The 13,246-nt window shown below is 40.1% G+C and overlaps 1 pseudogene; it reads right to left on the reverse strand.

Annotated features, from left to right (window-relative positions):
* Positions 1–1,440: 1,440 nt before the first annotated feature.
* On the reverse strand, positions 1,441–11,382 carry LOC106026195 (olfactory receptor 5AL1-like; annotated as a pseudogene).
* Between the last annotated feature and the right edge of the window lie 1,864 nt (positions 11,383–13,246).

Consider the following 13,246-nt stretch of genomic DNA (forward strand, 5'->3'; position numbering starts at 1 on the left):
GCTTTCTAAAGTATATTTAACATATGAATTAAGTGGAGTAGAAAAATGACACCATTGTATATGAAGTTATGCTCAACTATTTCAAAGAAAGAGGCATTATGGTAGTTACTGTTAATTACGGGTTGTCTTGTGAAATACTGTGTTGCTTACATTGTTCTCTTCTGATCTGCTTTGTTATGTCCTCTTTTGCTTAATATCTTTAAAATAAAAAAAAAAAACAGAGAAAAGATAACTTTCCAACCATTGTTGTGACCATTACTCAACTTTCTGTATTTTTCAGCAGAAGATAACAAAATATATAGTAATGTATCATATAATTTCTGCATAAGAATTCAAGGAATACAAAAAACCTATGATATTTGAACCAAGTCTCATCAGTTCACTTGGGGTGGACTTCACTACTCTAGGAGCCCCATGGATACTCACTGGTGAGGGAAAGCAATCCTAGAAGTTATGATAGAATCATCTGATGAGGGAGCAGACCGACAGTTGGCAGAAATACTGTGATTGCACACAGCTGGGAGTCAACTATTACACTTGAAGAGCACAGAGTCTCTTGGGATTATCTAGCCTTTGAAGGAAAGACTTAAAACCTCAAGAAAATTATGTCACAATACTTGAATAATGAAGGGTTGTCTTATAGAAGAGAGAGGGAAATTGTTTTGCACAAACTCAGAAAAGGAGGAGTAATTGATGATGATTAAGACGTAGACTTCAGTTTAATTGTGAAAATGCCTTTTAAATGAACTTTAAGACAATAGGATGACTGTCACAAAATGAAGTAGGCTGCCCCTATAGGGTTGATGGGTTAGGCAATGGTGGCATAGAGAAGCTGACATTTGGCCGGTGGTTAACACTGATAGGGCTAATTGTCTATACTCATGTGGAGATTTTATAATGAAAGTTGCTCTTTATATTTATGCTTTTCACAATTTTACCCTATGACTTATGTACATACACAGACACATACACACATACATGCTTTTGCATATATAACTCCAATTCTTAAATTCACAGGGCACATTTTAACAAACCTTAATACTTTACATTATTTATATACTTGTAATATGAAAGATAATATTCTGTGAAAACAGCAGTGGTGAAAAAATGCATTCTTATTGTTCTTCCTATAGTTTGTATATGGAACATTCCCCAAAGGCACTTTTTGTGATGCCTAGGGAGGTGGCAAAATCTCAAGGGGGTAGGGCTTGAGGGAAATAATCCAGCTCATGTGGGCCATGACCCACATAGGAATACTGGGGCCCCAGCCCTTCTCTCCCTATCCTCATTTTCCGGTTGCCAGGAAAATCTCATCAACTTCACATTTAAAAAATGATGCTTGAAAAGAATTCCTGAAAATGAAAAACTGGGGATGACACATAGTGCATGGACATATTCATGGTGAATACTGTGCTCAGAATCATTTTCCAAATTGCAAATCTACACAAGACCCACCTTTTGTATAATTTTCTTCAGAGTATTCTTTGCCTCCTGATTCTTTAAGCTATATATAGATCAGTGGGTTTAACATGGGAATCACTATCACATAAAACATAGAAGAAATTTTATCTCTGTTCAGAGAGTGGATTGATTTAAATTGCAGGTAATAAAGATAATTGCCCCATAAAATACTGGGATGTAGGTCAGGTGAAAGGCACAAGTAGAAAATTCTATCTGGATTTGTGCAAAAGAATGAATCCTCAGGACAGCAAAGATGATAAAAGAATAAGAAATGCCAATGATAATTGTAGAGCAAAGGGTATTGAAGCCTGCAATGATGAACAACATGAACTTTTCGATGTGAGAGTCAGAAAAGGCCAAAGCAATTAAGGGAACATCAACACAGTAGAAATGGATGACCATCTTGGAGTCACAAAAAGACAGTCACAACATTGCCACAGTCTGAACAAGACCCACAGTGGATGCATACATGAACATGCCAGAGATCATATGAACACACTGTCTCCTAGTGTATTAGTTACGTTTTACTCGTAACTGAGACAAAATACCTGATGACCAAAGTTGGGAAAGGAAAGGTTTATTTCTTACAGGTTTTGGAGGTTTCAGTCCATAGTGAGTTGGCTCCAAGGCAGGGTGGCATGGCAGGGCTACATTCATGTTGGCCACAAACAAAAAGAAGGAAACCAGCAAGAGAGACACTCACCTTCTTCCTGCCATTACATGTCATCCTAGCTCCACCCCTAGGCTGCTGTAGCACTCATTCCCCCAATCCAAGAGCTAGACAATGAACCAATCACAAATGTACAATGCAAATGCATGAGGCCTAGGGGGCAAAGACATAAACCATGGCATTCCACTCCTGGCCTCCAGGACTCATGTATATCTTTTATACAAAAGAAATTTAATCCACTTACAAAAGTTCCCAGTCCTAACAATTTCAGAATTGCTGAATACTCCAAGTCCCAAGTCTCCTTCAAGATCTATGGTGAACTCTTAACTGTAATCCCTTGTACAAATGTAACAAGTTTAAACATTTCTGAAATGCAAAGGCACAAGATAAATATTGCCATTTCAAATGTTACAAACAGTGGAATATAAAGCATTGGAAACAAAGCAAATCCAACATCCAGCAGGGTGAACATTAATTTCTAGAGTTTAATGCTCAGCATTTGAAGGAATCTGGTTATGTTGTAATCTAGTTTTAACCATTGCACCTCATTTTCTGTTCTGCATGTGTCTTACTGCCTCCTCCTCCCCTTTGACCTTCCTATCTATCTAGGTTAAGTTTCAATTTCCTGAGAAAGCTGTAAAGCCTTAGGTATCAGTTTTCTGTAACCCCCTACACTACCCCTCATCTGGCTATCTGTGATAAGATGTGCTGTTCTTTAAGTAATGCTTAACTTCAAGGAAATTACAGGAAGTTCTATAAAGCCCAGATGCTACCTAATTGTGTCAGCGATTACAACATTCCTGTGGTTTTCGGCTTTAAAACCCAACCTTTCTAGCTGTAAGGCGTGCAGTCTCCAATTGGCTCCTGGAGACTGTGATGCCAGGCCTGGCCTAAAATAAAGCCTTTGCTCCCCAAATTTTAATTTCTTGCTTCCTTGGGTTTTATTCTGGGGTCTGCGCTATCACATTTGGGGTCGTCCAGGATGGAAGCAAGACCCCAGACTCATTTCTGAACATTTAAAAGTAAGTACTCTAGAGAGTTTGTTTGGGCCACGGTCAGTTTGTACTCTTGGGCAGGAGACACCCTCAATTTGGGAAGCAGAGACCTCCCGAGGACAGAGTTAATTGTTTTTTTGGGCAGTTTTCAGGAAGAATTTCGTTCATCTCTGACTCTGCCCTGGGTGGGGAATCGCTCTGTTCGTTAATTTGTTAATTCCTCCAGATTCCAAAATTTGACCAAATTTTGAGCAAAGGCCATTTTGCTGCAGCTTGTCTTGTCTTGTATGTCTATTTGTGTGTCCAGTTGTTCTAATTGTTCTCCTTTTTTTACCCCAAATCTAACAGAACATTCTCTCCTAGAAACCCCTTCTACGAGCCCAAAATGGACAAAGAGATTTAGATATTTATGTTCAGTGTTTTTGTACTTTAGAATTGTCTGCCTGTTTAAATTTGTTAATAACTTAGGGGCTTGCTGCCCCTTTCTGTTCCAGGATCCATATGGCTTATTATCAAGGTTCATAATAGAGAATTATTTCCTTTAGCTCACCAAACTGTGCACGAAGCAACCTTTGTTTGTGTCTTTAATGTTGTGGTGTCTTGTTTAATGTTTTAGTCCTAAATTGATAACTTGCAAACTCGGCACGCTTTTTAAAAAGAGTATTTTTCTTTCTGGTTAAAATGTAAACATATGTGCACATATATATGTATATTTATGGTTTTTAAGAATCATGTCAACTTTACCAAGTGGCCATACTATATTTGAAAACCAGGTCATACTATATTTGAGCCAGTTAAAAAGTTACAGTTTTTTTTTAAATACAGCATTTTCATGCAGTAAAAAGACATAAAATAATTAAGTATGTTTTAGACTACTAAAAGGTGACTTCAAGGGTTTTGTTGAGCGTTTTAATGCTGTCTGAGAAGTGAGAGGAAAGGTAATTGACTGGTAATAGTAAGAAAAAGAGGGACAAAGAAAGTGGTTTTGTCTTCAAGTAAAAATGTCTGGCTGTGCCAGAATGTGGAAGAAGATAAATGCTCAACTTGGGGGGGCGTGTACTGTAAGTTGTAGCAAGCTCAAGAGGATGTAAATTTTATTTGTCTTGGTTTATAGTACTGCAAATAATAGGTTTGACAAGAAGTAAATATGTTCAGAATTTGACAATATTAGATCAGTCTTGGCAGATTTATTCATAAGATTGGTAAACATTTGCTACAAAATGTTTACATCAAATTGAGATTATAAGTGATACTAGAGATAAGTTCTTGCATGTGCTATGAACTTCTGGGAGATTATGCAGCACAATTTTGTTACCTATGAAAAAGCCCTCTTTTTTTGTTAAGAATGTAATTTCAGTAAAATGATGGCCTGCCACGTGACACCCTGAGACAAAAAGCGGTGTGCCATCAGATAAAGCCTGCTCTCTGATCCAGAATGCCAAAATCATGTTATCCTTTTGTCCCAACCCGATTGAACAGCCAGAGGTAAGAGGTTTCCCTCAGTATCACCAGTTGTTCTCTTTGCAACTCAGTCGGCCCCACATGTTAGATGAAAATTGCAAAGTTCGAGAGATTTGAAAAAATACCCCCAGCCAGTTAATAGAGATAGCACAAAAGGTCTTTGAGAACTGTGAGAATTTACAAGAAGCTACCAACAAAAAGATAACCAAGGTGTTAAAATTGCTCTATGAGAGAAAAGCAGTTGGATCCTGTAGGCTAAATTTTACTGAAAAGCTCACCTCTATATGACTCCTGTAAGCGAGAAACTCAAAACTCACTGAACTGGACTGATAAATGTGAATGAGCCTTCCAGCAGCTCAAGTGGGCCTGACAGAGGCCCCAGCCCTGGGACTCCCTGATGTTACCAAGCCATTCACCTTGTTCATAGATAAACTCAAGGGCATTGCCAAAGGAGTCCTAACCCAGGACACTGGCTCTTAAAAGAGGTCTATAGCCTACCTTCCAAAAGACTTGATCTGGTGACAGGAGGATGGACTCCCTGCCTGAGAATCCTAGCTGCTGTGGCAATGTTACTTAAAGAGATTAAAAAAAAAAAAAAAACCTTCACTTTTGGACAGAAGATTTCTGTAGTGACCTCCCACAGTTTAGAGACTCTTATCAAAACCCCTCCTGAAAAGTGGCTCTCGAACGCCAGAATTCTACTCTGTTAGGCCCTGCTTCTAGACCCAGAGTCAGTGATATTCAAGACTTCTTCAGCTTTAAACCCAGCCACCCTTATGCCTGATAACAACCTGGAGGAACAAAGGACACCTCTCCATGAGTGGGCTGACATCCTCGAACTGCAGCAGAACCTACGGGCTTATCTTACCGACTAGCCTTTGGGAAATGCCGACAACTATTTCATCAATGGAAGCAGCTTCATCCTGAATGGCAAATGAGTGGCCAGGGCAGCAGTGACCACCAAAAAAGAGGTACTCTGGGTTAAGCAGTTAGAGCCTGGCACCTCTGCTGAAAAGGCAGAGCTCGTTGCTTTGACTGAGGCACTACTACTAGTCACAGAAAAGAGGGTAAACATCTATACTGACTGTAGATATGCTTTTGCTACTGTACACGTACATGGAGCCAACTATCAGGAGCAAGGTCTCTTAACCTCAGCTGGGACTAAGATTAAAAATGCTCCACAGGTTCTAGACTTGCTGGTAGCTGTCTGGTTCCTCAACGAGTTGCTATTGTTCATTACAAGGCTCACCAAACAGAAGATGACACTGTCACCTTAGGAAACAGTTTGGCAGATCAAGCCACTCAAAAAATAGCAACCTCATCAGAGGGGCCAACCCAGGAAGTAACTGCTCTGATGCTAGTCCCTGCGACCTTGTCAGAACCAGTCTACACAAAGAAAGACCTGCAGTTAGCATTTCAACTTGGAGCAAAGTCCCCCACCCCAGGGGGCTGATACCAGTTACCCCATAAACCAGTACTGTTACCAGAGGCACTAGGGTGAGAGCTGTTACACCGGGCTCACCAGACTACCCATTTAGGGGGAACTAAACTTGTGAAATTGTTCAGAACTTGTTTTTTTGTTCAAAAAACTCTGCAAACTGACCACCTCTTTGAGCTCCAGACGCCCACAGTGCTCCTTAGTCAACTCAACCAAGAGCTCTATGCTGGAGACCACCCAACATCAAGGAATTGTTCCAGGAGAACATTGGGAAGTAGACTTCACAGACATGGTAAAGCCTGGTTTACAGTGGCACCACTATCTCTTGGTATTAGTAGACACCTTCACTGCCTGGGTAGAGGCCTTCCCTACTAAGTCTGAGTCAGCCTTAGTGGCAGTTAAAAAGCTATTGCATGAGATCATACCTTGATTTGGCCTCCCACTATCAATGGAGTCCGATAATGGCTTTCATAGCCCAAGTCACTCAAAAGTTAGTCCAGGCATTAAAGATTAATTGAAAAACCCCACTGTGCCTATCGACCACAAAACTCATGGCAAGTAGAACGTATGAACCAAACTCTCAAGGACATTTTAGCTAAGCTGTCTTTAGAAACTGGGGATAATTCGGTGAGCCTTCTTCCCTTTGCACTGTTAAGAGCTAGATGTACCCCATATGTTTCTGTAATTTCCCCCTTTAAAGCCATGTTTGGGAGGTCCCCGCCATTGGTTCCAAGATTGTCAGAAAATAAACTAGCTAAAATAACTAATCAAGATCTCATTAAGTCCCGGCAGACTCTCCAACCAATGTTGATTTCAATCCACCAGCTGTTTAGACAAAAACACCTGGATCTGCCTTCAGAGACACCTCTCAAGGTGCCGATTGAGCCAGAGACTCCAGTCTTGGTGCAATGTCACCACCGTGACTCCCTCAAACCCTGCTGGGAAGGACCTTTCACTGTGGTGCTCAGTACCCCTACTGCCATCAAGGTAGCAGGAAAAACTGCGTGGATTCACTACACTCATGAAAAACCACTGGAAAGAGCAGACAAGGAGGGACATACTCAGTGGACAATACAGCAGACTAGTAACCCCTTAAAGCTAAAATTGACTAAAGCATAGTTAGATTATGCCAGTCATGAACTGTTTTAGCTTGCTTGCTTTGATTTTAATAATATTAATGCTGACCTTGCACGGTGGCTTTGGTCCCCCTGTGAGCAAAGAACAATTGTTAAGATCTTTGTATTGAAACCCTTGTGATTGTGGAGGCGGCTATATTACTAAAGGTAAAGACACCAACTGGGGGGACAATTATACATACAATAGGAAACAAGGATCAAGATCCTTCCCACACAAATGATAAATTGTATACATAACAGTCTTCGGACAGATTGTGGGGACAAGTTAACATTCCTTGTTGCTATACCCTCAGTTACAGGGGGTTTGACTAAAAGTTGGATGTGTATGTTAAAGCCCTGCATGATACCTAACAAAGGTAGCCAGCCAGGGCCATGCCCTCAGAATTGTTCTTAGTATTCAGAAATGCGTTCCTCCTGCTATGACTCTGTACAAGAATGTATAGGCATAGATAGCAAAACTTACTTCACTGCTGAGGTTTTTGAGGACAAGGGCTGAAAGTGTTATAGGTGACTGGTCCACCAATCCAACAGTAATAGGAAGTTCAAAGTGTGCCCAAGCCTCATGTCTTGACATGGTTGGTAAGTCAGTGTGCTGGGACAGGGTGGCCCCTATACATGTGTCTGATGGGGGTGGCCCACAAGATAAGATCAAAATACTCATGGTTGAGGAACGAGTCAAGAAGCTAGTAAAAATTATGTTTCCCCAGATACCTTAGCACCCCTTGATGCTGTTTAAATTGCGGGGAGTTGATCTGGATGCTCAAACTTCTGATATTCTAGAGGCCACTCATAAAGCCTTAAATGCTTCCAACCTAACTTTGGCTGAAGAATTGCTGGTTATGCATGACACAGGGCTCCCCCAAGCCCCATGAGATCCCCACCAATGTTTCTCTGACTATGCTGGAGGAACAAGATTACTTAAATTGTAGTGCTGGTTCCCCCCCCCCTTTAGAGTACAACCAGTAGGCTTCAAGTACTCTCTCTGTCTCCAAGGAGGTTTTCATAATGATACTTCCAAAACTGATGTGGGGTTTGTTGCATTTACTAATTGTAGTTCCATAGTTAACTGGACTACCTCCCTTTATTCCACCAAAGGACAAGTATTTATTTGTGGAGAAAATATGGCCTATACTTTCCTCCCAACTAACTGGACAGGGATATGTGTAACAGCTGTTCTATTGCCTGTTATAGAGATCCTACCTGGGGATGAGCCTGTCCCCATTCCTAGTTTAGATTACATTGCAGACTGCTCAAAGAGGGCAATTCAATTTATCCCTTTACTGGTAGGCCTAGAAATATCAAGAGCCTTAGGTATGGGGGCAGCAGGTGTAGGGGTTTCTGTCCAACTTTCCAACCAGATTGTTAGTGATGTGCAGGCATCATCTAGTACCATTCAGGTCATTCTAGACCAAATAGACTCGTTGGCTAAAGTAGTTCTCCAAAACGGAAGGGGACTAGACCTCCTAACAGCAGAATAAGGAGGGATCTGTGTGGCATTGCAGGAACGATGCTGCTTTTATGTAAATAAGTCTGGCATTGTCCGAGATAAAATCAAGAGACTACAGGAAGACCTAGTTATAAGGAGGAGAGAGCTATATAACAACCCTTTATGGAGTGTCTAAAATGAAATTCTGCCGTATCTCCTACCCTTGCTTGGACCATTGTTAGGAGTACTGCTCCTGGTCACAGAAGGTCCTTGTATACTCAATAAAATAGCTACATATGTCAGACAACAATTGAAAGGCATAAAGTTGATGATGTTACACCAGCACGCCTACCAGCCCATACCTCAAAATCCTAAAAAATTAGGTCCAAGATTTGACCTCAGTCACAACATCAGAGGGGAATGTTGTAACCTAGTTTTAACCATTGTGCCTCATTTTGTGTTCTGTATGTGTCTTACTGCCTCCCCCTCCCCATTCCCCTTCCTATCTATCTAGGTTAAGTTTCAATTCCTGAGAAAGCTGTAAAAGCCTTAGGTATCAGTTTCCTGTAACCCCCTACCCTACCCTTCATCCGGCTATCTGTGATAAAATGTGCTGTTCTTTAAGTAATGCTTAACTTCAAGGAAATTACAGGAAGTTCTATAAAGTCCAGATGCTACCTATCTGTGTCAGTGATTACAACATTCCTGTGGTTTTTGGCTTTAAAACCCAACCTTTCTAACTGTAAGGTGCGCAGTCTCCAAATTGGCTCCTGGAGACTGATGCCAGGCCTGACCTAAAATAAAGCCTTTGCTCCCCAAATTTTAATTTCTTGCTTCCTTGGGTTTTATTCCAGGGTCCGAGCTATCACAGTGGAAGCCTCAAAAGGCTTGGATGACTTCACCCCCAAGGCACTTCCAAGGATATCAGCTCCTGCAGCTTCTCTCTTAAACCCTCTCTGCTGACTTCTTGAAGCTTTGCCTGGATGATCCACGTTCCTGGCTTTTCCAAACTTCTGGGGTCTCCACTGCACCTTTGAGTTCACCCTTACCTCTTTACAAACTGTGCTCTCAGGGACACACTGCTTGGCCTCCCAGGCCCTTTGCAATCAAGATGGAAGTTGTCTTTCCCTCAGAATTTGTGCATTTTCCTTGCACCTAAAATCAGCACCACGTGAATGCTGCCAAGGTTTGCTGTCAACAGCCAGGCTTTTCTCTCTTCTGGCTGTAGGGGTTGATTGCTTGGATTGCTGGGCTCTGTGAACCTGAATGTGAAGAAAAGTTTCTCTATGTTGCCACCATTCTGGGTCCTAATGTATTTACCACCATTCTGGAACTTCTTGTGATCTCTTTCACCATTCTGGAGCATGGTTCTCTGAAACTTTTTCCTCTGAGCAAATTCTTTCATTTTTGTGGTTTTTGGGCTGCTAAGGGTGGAGACCTGCTGATTCCTGGCATGCCCAGGGGCATATCTCTGTTTCTCCACAGCAATCAAAGTCTCAACTCTGTCTTTAACATACACAGCTTTCCTAGAAATTTCCTTTGGCCAAACTCACAGCATTATCCTGCTGGGCTCTTTGCTTTTGATTTGCAACATAAAGATGGCTAAAAGCCCCCCAACAATAGCCTTGACACAGCCTCAACATTCGACTGCTTTGAAATTTCTTTTTCCAGATTAATCATTCCATTTCCCTTTATCTCAGTCTCAGGCAAAATCTCTGGGCATGAAAAAAAAATGCAGATAAACTTTCTGCCAAGCCATAACACACATCATGGTGAGTTCAATAACCAATGCAGTCCTTCTCAGCAGAAAACTGCCAACCCTGGTTTTTACCATCGGGCTTTCTATCAGCCTTCTGCTCTCCTGAGCTCTGACCAGAATTTCCTCTACAGAACAGCCTAAGATGCTCCAGCTTATGTATGCAGGCAACATGACTGAACCTTTCCAAACTCTGCTCACAAGCCATTTCCAAAGCCTCTCGAAAAACATGGTCAGGTATAGTCATAGCAAACAACTCCACTCCTCAGTACCAAATTCTGTCTTAGTTACTTATTATTCATCACTGGGAAAAAACACCTGATGACCAATTTTGGGTAAGTAAAGGTTTATTTCTTACGGGTTTTGGAGGTTTCAGTCTATAGTCATTTGAGTCCAAGGCAGAGTGGCATGGGAGGGCCGCAGTTCATGGCGGCTGCAAACAGCAAGAAGGAAACCTGCAACAGAGACACACATCTTCTTCCTGCCACTACACTACATCCTAGCTCTACCCCGAGGCTGGTGTAGCACTCACTCCCCCAATGCAAATGCTAGACAATGAACCAATCATAAATGCTTAATGCAAATGCATGAGGCCCAGGGGCCACTAACACAAACCATGACACCTAGGCATGAAAATAGTATAAAGCAGGTAGTTGCAGATGGCTACATCGTGATCATAGTCCATGATGGAGAGCAGGTACATTTCACACACTGAAAATGTGATGAAGCAACACACTTGGATGGTACATGCAAAAACTGTCATGCTTTTAACTATGCATGCACGTGAACTTTACCAGCATGTTTGGGGTGACAGAGGAGGTAAAACAAAAGTCAGTGAAAGCCAGGTGACTAAGCAAGAAGTACATGGATGCGTGCAGCTGAGGACTGACCTGGATTAGCACAAGCAATCCAAGATTTGTGGTGACACTGACTAAGTAGACAATCAAGAATGCACTGAAGAGAATGACCTAAAGTTCTGGATTGTCTGTGAGCCCAGGAGGATGAATCCAGACACTGCTGAGTGATTGCCTTTATCCATGGATGAGATTTTTAAAAAATAATTTCAACAATAAAATGCTTTAGTGAGCACCTTTCACGCAGGAATCTTCACTTAGGTGCTAATCAGGTGGAGGTCAAAGGATGATTCTTCTTGGTTGGTCTATGGTGAAGATATTCAAAGACATTTCCTTCTGCTTTGTCTGATGAATGATTTTTTTCTAGACAAAAATCTCAAACTTGCAATTATGTTGGGTTTCATGAAGATATGAATGGGTATTTTAACATTTTCAGAATTATAATTTATCTCATTTCTATACTTTAAAAGAAAAAAATGTTTGAGATTTGCATCATCAGATAGAACAGTTTTTTACAAATATTGGAATGCTTCAAAATACTATTTCTCGTTGCTATTTTTCAGTAGTATTGGTAAGAAATTTTAAAAAATTGACTCAAATAGATTGTACAGAAATTCAAACTAAAATTTTGGATAGGAAATTTCTTTACCATATTTTTGGAATGTTTTTAACTATTATTCATTTCTTTATACATATAATTGCAAATTTTTCTGTAATCCTTATGAGTATTTATGAAATAAATTACAAAAACTATAACATAGGAAGCCTGGGAATTGTACTTTTTTGATACCAGGTATCAAACTCATGACCTTATGCTTGCCAAACACGCATATTTTTTTAATTATATGGAGCAGTATTAAAAACACATTAAGTAATTATTAAGCTTATTTGTCTTATTTGTCACCTGTCTACAAATATTTGAATGTGACATAAGAGAGGAAAAGATCTAGGAGAGTTTACTTACCTACTGGGTCTTCACTAATCAAGACAGGGCAGATTTTAAACATCTTTTTTTAAAATCTTTGTTTGTTTCTTAAAGTTTTTCTGTTAACCAGAAGAGGTAGAGTGGCTTTTTGCAATTTGTGAAAGCTATATATTGCAAATGTGGCTATACTCTTAATTCATAGATATGGAAGCTGAGGCATAGAGATTATTCTCTATTAATGTTTCCCTAATAAATATTCATAAAGCAATATAAGTAGCAGTTATTGAGTCTCTAACCTAAATTTATAATTTATGTAAATTATATCTTTTCAGGCAGGCAGACATTTCATTATTAGCTAGACATTCAGACAACTTTGGAAAACAATCTAGTTCATTCATTCCAGGTGATTAAAATGTGTCATACTTGATATCGAATTCTTCAACTTTGGCTCTTTATAGACTATTTTGTTTTGATTGAGGCTTCTTTTGCAGAGGCATGTGTGTGATGTCATCATATTGATAACTTTTAGATTTTAATATTGTTTGCAGTACTTTAAAATAGTCTTTCATTCTTGGTGAATGTGAAGTTTCTAATCCTTGCTATCTTCCCAGTTTAGTTCGTATACTGATGACCCGGGAAATCTTTGTACCATTTGCTTTTCTACATATAACCAGTCTCTCCAAAGCCTTCAGTATTGTCATTCTTCTATTAAAATGGAACACTGATAGTCAGTGACATATCTCAGTGGCACAGTAGCTGCCGGGGAAGTGCAAGGTGGTGAGTCCAAAAATAAATAAATAAATAAATATAATCAAATAAATAGTAAAATAAAATATAAAGTGGAACATCACTCCTCCTTGAAAACCTGCTCAGATCAGAACACTTCCAACATTGCAAATTTCTCCCTTGAATCTAAGGAATATATAACTACTTGCCTACAGGGCCACTTGAATTAGACATTCTCAAAGTACCCATAATTTGCATATTAGAAGATAATTCATTAATTTAAAATGATTGTATCCAATTCATATCCCTCAGATACACTGTGTTCCACTGGAATGGTGACATCTCCAATTGAAGCTTTACAAGTGGGAAAGTGAAAGAAATATGTTTCATACCTTCTA

The sequence above is a fragment of the Cavia porcellus genome, unplaced genomic scaffold, assembly GCF_034190915.1.
Source record: "Cavia porcellus strain 051 isolate PalLab524CR breed Dunkin Hartley unplaced genomic scaffold, mCavPor4.1 scaffold_19, whole genome shotgun sequence".
NCBI classification, from domain to species: domain Eukaryota; kingdom Metazoa; phylum Chordata; class Mammalia; order Rodentia; family Caviidae; genus Cavia; species Cavia porcellus.